We start from the raw sequence: 6691 nt of genomic DNA, 5'->3' as shown, positions 1-6691 counted from the left end.
TCTCTCTCCCCATAACCCTGTATCATACCCAAACTAATCCCGATTACCTGCTCTCTCCCCAAAGCTCTGTATCAATCCCAGACTAATCCTACTACCCCGCGCTCTCCCCAAAGCTTTGTATCAAACCCAAACTCATCCCACTGCCCCGCTCTCTCCCCGTAGCCCTGTTTCAATCCCAGACTAATCTCACTGCCCCGCTCTCTCCCCATAGTACTGTATCAATCCACAAACTTATGTAGCCAAGTGGGAAAATGCAGTGAATATTTAAGTCCACTAGATGGCGCGGTTCATTTTCCCCTTTAGAATTTGAAAAAAGGAGAAAAGGATTAGGGGTAGGGCCATGTGATGCCAAAGGAACCTCCCCTTTCTTCACAGCCTCCATTTTCTAGATCCAGCGTGAGGGATGTGCTCTGAGGAGAGTTGGGGTGAATGTGACTTTTGAAATGAACTTAGTCTGCGTAAAGTACAACTAAAACAGCATTTAGTGCAGCCAGACATAGTTTTAAAGTGATATTGTTTCCCAAATCACTCGATATCACGGGGATGCTTGCAGATTGTCCCACCATGTGCTGGTGTTAACCTTTGTTAAAATTGTTGTTGAGTCCTTGGGGCTACGTTTCGAACGAGTTTAATTCTTTCTGTTTGCTTGTAAGAGGTAACAAGTGATAACGGGACATACGAATGTATGGCATGATATGTTTTGTTTTGTATAATGATTGTTAGCTAATTAACTACCTGCACCTGTGGTTTACCTCATGTTCTGTTTTACAGCAAGCCACTGCCGTATTTTATCGACTGTGTTTTATGTATTTACAATTTCATCCTAAACCTAGACCCAAGTTATTAATACAGAATAAAAAACCCCAAAAACGAAAGTTTGTGTCCTGTGCTGCTCCATTTCGCCAGGCTACACATTTTGGTACCAGGAGTGGGGTCTGTTAGCTTGGAGTTTCTCAGGCTTGGGAAAGTTACATAAAATACGGCAGTTGGCGAAGAGTGGTGTGGTGCCAAGTGGACCTGGAGACGGACGGAGAGTGCTGCCTGGGGTTGCTAAGGAGGACCAGACCAGATAGACGGGATCCAGAGGGCGCCAGGACCAATCTGGGAGAGGACCCATCAAGGCACCGAGGAGGGACACCATTGGAGAAGAATCGTCGCAGCGGCCATCCCATTCAGTGACTGTCAGGGACTTGTGAACTGAGTCAAAATGTTAGACCCTCCTGAGGAGGCGGGTGGAGCTCACAATTCGGATGGTGAGGACAAAACCTCTAGTGTGGGTGAGGGCAACCAGATAGATCAACTCAAGGCACAGATTTCAGAGTTGAAAAAAAAGCATGACCAAGCAATGGAAATTATTGCCACTCTAGGTAATGGGGCAACCAAGTCATATGTGTATGTACCCAGAGAGCATCAGATCCAACCATTCAGTGGTGAGGTATCTAATGATAGTCGTTCAGTTGATGAGTTCATTGAAGAGGTGAAAGTGTACTACGAGCTAGAGATCAGGCTCCTGCAGAGCAGGTAGATTTCATTCGATCTTTGTTGAGGGGTGCAGCCCTACAGGAAATTAGGTTACGGTTGGGTGGAGAGTCAAAGCAGCCCAGTGACCTGTTCAGTTACCTAAGGGGGGCTTTCACCGAAAAACGCAGTGAGTCCCAGCTGTTAGAAACTTTCTATGGACGCAAGCAAGAAGAGGGTGAAGATTTCCGAGAATACTCACATGCACTCTCTCAGATTATGAGAACTTTGGTAAAGCAATCACCTGATGCTGTGCCGGACACAAAACGGGTTGTCAGAAACAGATTTGTTGATGGTGTTAGAGATCCCTCACTCCGGAGAGAGTTGCGCAAGTTTGTACGAGACAACCCCCAGTCTACCCTGTTCGATGTACGTGAGGAAGCCGTCTTATGGTCCTTAGAAGACCAGCCCTGTAGCACTAAAGTTGCAAAGAGCAAGAATATAGTGTGTGGCAGTACAGGGAGGGATCTTCAGTGTTCTGCCATTGGGGTACCAGGCAGCCAGGCTGTCACTTTACAGGATGTTCTTAAAGTGGTGGCGGAACAGGGTAAAGCTATCGGGGAACTAACAGAGGCAGTACGGGGTCTTGCTCTACAGAAGGAAAACACGGGTAATGACAAGGTTGGGAAACCTAGAGCCAAGCCAAAGTTCACTGATGAAGGTCAGCCTATTTGCTTTAAGTGCAACGGGGCGGGGCACATTGCCAAAAAGTGTCCTCAGAAGCACAAGGTAGCAAACACATCCACCAATGCTGGCTGGGGTGCAGGAAAACTAACTCCCTCGATTGCCATGAGCCGGGCAATGCGAGGAAAACCTGCAGGCTCTCAGAACAGTACTGGTATTCATGACAGATTTCTTGACCGTGCAGTAGGTAAATGTCCAGTAGTAGATCTCAAGATTCGGGGGGTTACTGCTAACTGTTTACTGGATACCGGGAGCCAAGTCAGCACTATTACTGAAGTTTTTTTCAGAGAGCACTTACTTGGGAGGGATGAGGATATGCTGCCTACAACCGGGTGGCTTAAGATCACTCCCGCCAACGGATTGAACATTCCCTACTTGGGCTACCTTGAGTTAGACGTTGAAACTATGCGCATAACCTTACCCGAATGTGGTTTCCTGGTAGTCAAAGAGCATCAGCAGTCACAGCCTGCAGCACCAGGTCTTATTGGTATGAACATCATCAGCCGATGCAGACAACTAGTTCATGCTGAGTTTGACACTACTCTAGGGGGAAAGTTGGATTCAGATTGGAGGGAAGCATTTCAGCAAGTACAACAGTGTAACATCACTCCAAAGTCATCTTCTGTCCGTGTAGCTGGTAGGGGTGCTGTACATGTGCCTGCGTCTTCCATAGCTACAGTCTATGTAAAGGGACTTAAAACTCAGTCAGATGGGAGCACTAAAATGCTGTTGGAGCCAGGTAACACACCATTGCCAGGTGGCCTGGTAGTTGTCCCCACTCTAGTTGAATCAAAGGGACATTTATTTCCAGTGCAGGTGGTAAATTTCTCTGAGGAGGATGTGTGGTTAAGCCCCAGGACCAGGCTTGGTATTCCGACTCAGGCAAAGTGTGTAGACAAGGACTCCTGTGAGGTGCGATTTCAACGCATCTCCGCTGACACAGAGGAAGTAACTGTTGGCAGAAAAGAAGGACAGATGACAGACCAAGACATTCAGTTGCTTTTGGACAAACTACACATAAGTGGCACACAGGGCCAACAAGCAGAGTTAGGTGCACTTTTAGCCAGGTATTCGGAAGTATTTGCTTTTAAGGATGAGGACCTAGGCTACACTGATAAATTTGAGCATGAGATTAACTTGGTAGATGACGCACCAGTTACAGAGCCATACCGTCGTATCCCACCTACACTGTACAAAGAGGTGAGGGACCACATCACTAAGCTTTTAAGAAAGCGTGTCATCCAGGAGAGCAATAGTTCATACGCTTCACCCATAGTGGTAGTTCGTAAGACTGATGGAGACATACGACTATGTGTTGACTTTAGGAAACTAAACTCAAAAACCAGACGTGACGCATTTCCTTTGCCCCGCATTGACGAGAGTTTTAATGCCCTTCATGGTGCAAAGTTCTTCTCGACCATTGATCTTGCAAGTGGGTACCACCAGGTTGCCGTTCGTGAAAGTGACAGGCCTAAGACTGCTTTTACAACTCCTTTTGGCCTTTTTGAATACCTCAGAATGCCTTTTGGTGTCTGTAATGGACCTGCGACTTTTCAACGACTTATGCAAGCGACTATGAGCGACTTAGTGTTCCACATCCTATTAGTGTATTTAGATGACATCCTTGTGTTCTCTCAGACCTTCCCGGACCATTTAGAGAGGCTTGAGACAGCTCTAAGACGACTGAAAGAGACAGGTTTGAAAGTAAAGCTTGAAAAGTGTCACTTCCTGCAGCAGGAAGTCAGGTTCCTTGGGCATCAAATTTCAGGGGAGGGTATAGGGACAGATCCAGAGAAAATTGCCGCCGTAAAGAAGTGGCCGGTCCCCAGTACAGTCAAAGATCTGAGGTCATTTCTTGGTTTCTGTAGTTATTACAGGAGGTTCATTGAGGATTTTTCTAAACGAGCTGGCCGTCTCCATGACGTAGTCAATGCATGCCTTAGGGAAGACAGCCCAGCAAAAGCAAAACGGTTGTTTGAAGGTTCATGGACAGCTGCGTGCCAAGCTGCTTTCGAACAGCTGAAAGAAAAGCTGATCAGTGCTCCAGTGTTAGGTTACGCAGATTTCACTCAGCCTTTTATTGTAGAGACGGATGCCAGTAACCTAGGATTAGGTGCCATCCTCCACCAGCAGCAGGGAGATAGGAAGAGAGTGATAGCATATGCCAGTAGGAGGCTCCGGAATGCTGAAAGAAATGACAGAAACTACAGCAGTATGAAACTAGAGCTCCTCGCCCTCAAATGGGCTGTTTCAGAGAAACTTCGAGGTTACCTTCTAGGTTCCAAGTTCACTGTCATAACAGATAACAACCCCCTGTGTCACCTTTCTACAGCTAAGTTAGGTGCTGTTGAGCAAAGATGGGTGGCTCAGTTAGCTGTTTTTGACTTTGACGTCAAGTACCGCCCAGGCCGCTGTAATGCAGCAGCAGATGCCCTCTCTAGGCAGCCGTTAGCAGGGGAGCCCGAGTCAGACAGTGGGGATGCAGACTATGATGGTTGTGTGGCCATATGTAATGTCACTCACAAGGGAACAGCTCTAGGACCAGACTTAGTGACAGCAGGAGTCAAGTGCTGTAAAGTCAGACAGATCCGTGTTTCGGACGCAGAAGGAAGTACTGAGCGTAGTGAGTTGCAGGGTAACACACCAACACTTCCCGGTTACTCTAAAGAGGAACTACGTAAGTTTCAGGACACAGACCCCACCCTCAGCATGTTTAGGAAGTTTTGGGGTGAGCAGCGAAGGCCAACTTACAAGGAGAGGTCGCAGTTATCCAAGCTAGTATTATCCACGTTAAAGCAGTGGCCCCGTATTTGTGAGCAAGATGGTTTGTTGTACCGTGTAATCGAGGATGTCCATGTTGGTGAATGTCACCAGCTACTACTGCCCTCTTGTTTGAAAGAAGTCGTGCTTGAAGGTGTGCATGATCGTATGGGCCATCAGGGAATAGAGCGCACACAGAACCTTTTGAGACAGAGATGTTTTTGGGTTGGGATGTATGAGGATGTGGAACAGTGGGTCAAGAAATGCGAGAGGTGTGTTTTGACAAAAATGCCCCACCCCAAGATACATGCCCCTATGAAATCATTCCTAGCCTCCCGGCCCCTTGAAGTAGTTGCTGCAGATTTCACCATGCTGGAACCGGCCTCCGATGGTCGTGAGAATGTGTTAGTGGTGACCGATGTTTTCACTAAATTCACACAAGCCTTCCCTACTCGGGACCAAAAGGCTGATACCACGGCAAAAGTCCTTCTCAAAGAGTGGTTCATGAAGTATGGGGTCCCAGACAGATTGCATTCAGACAGAGGTCGAAATTTTGAGAGTGAAATCATTGCCGAGCTGTGTAAGCTTTATGGTGTAAAGAAAACCCGCACTACCCCACACCACCCAGAAGGAAATGCTCAATGTGAGAGATTCAACAGATCTTTACATGAACTTTTGCATACACTGCCTCCAGAAAAGAAGCGCCGCTGGCCTGAGCACTTATCTGAGTTGGTGTATGCCTACAATGTAACACCCCATGCTACGACTGGCTACTCACCGTACTATCTGCTTTTCGGGGCTCATCCACACCTTCCTGTAGATGCTTTATTAGGTCAGGAGCAAGTGTTAGACAAGAAACATGAGTGGTTGGTTGTCCACCAAGAGCGTTTGAAGGAGGCACATGCAAGGGCAAGAGAGTACACTGAAAAGAAATCAGCACAAAGAATTGAACTTAACAAAGACAAAGTGTACTGTCCAACCATTGAGGTGGGTCAGTTGGTATACTTACGACACAGGCCTTTGGGTAGGAACAAAATTCAGGATGTTTGGGGTCCTACTGTGTACAGAGTGGTGGAGGTACAGGGTACTACACATGCAGTTGAGCCTGTAGAGGGCGGTCCTTTAAAAAGGGTCCATAGAGTTAATCTTAGGCCATGTGTTACCCCTGTCCCTGAGCCTAGGCGGACGAGAACCAAGTCCCCTGTCACCATACCCCCTGTCACTCTTTTGACAGAATCGTTGCCAGAGCCCTCTGATACAGAGTTTGTTGTGGTAGAGGAAGTCACCTATCCAGAGTTAACTCAGGAGGAAAAAGTAAACAATGATCCTGTTGGTAACGCCCAAGATGTACAGGAATCAGAGGCTGTTTCTGAGCCAGAGCATTCAGATCCTTCTGAGTGTGGGACTGAGGTTGAGGTACCCATTCCGGCTCCTCGCAGAACTAAAAGAGTCAATGCTGGGGTAAACCCTAACCCATACCACTTGCGTCAGTCAGCCTGTAATGCAGTCTCACTCAGTCCTGAGGTGTTCTCTCATGTTTTATCGAGTCTGGGTACTGCATTTTTTCGAGAACCTGTAAAAGAAGTGAAAAACGGGTGCTAAGTCACCGAGGACGTTGACTTTAAAGCAGGGGAGAATGTAGCCAAGTGGGAAAATGCAGTGAATATTTAAGTCCACTAGATGGCGCGGTTCATTTTCCCCTTTAGAATTTGAAAAAAGGAGAAAAGGA

General features: G+C 47.2%; 1 long non-coding RNA gene across 1 annotated transcript; it reads left to right on the top strand.

Moving 5' to 3' along the window:
* Positions 1-238: 238 nt before the first annotated feature.
* Positions 239-875, top strand: LOC147092049 (uncharacterized). The gene is made up of 2 exons (XR_015074994.1): positions 239-425; positions 772-875. It is a non-coding gene; the product is annotated as an uncharacterized LOC147092049 (long non-coding RNA).
* Positions 876-6691: the final 5816 nt, after the last annotated feature.

This window comes from Somniosus microcephalus, unplaced genomic scaffold (genome assembly GCF_052327205.1).
Source record: "Somniosus microcephalus isolate GS21.2 unplaced genomic scaffold, FLI_Smic_1.0 unresolved_chr2, whole genome shotgun sequence".
NCBI lineage: Eukaryota > Metazoa > Chordata > Chondrichthyes > Squaliformes > Somniosidae > Somniosus > Somniosus microcephalus.
This window is presented reverse-complemented; position numbering and strand designations above follow the sequence as displayed.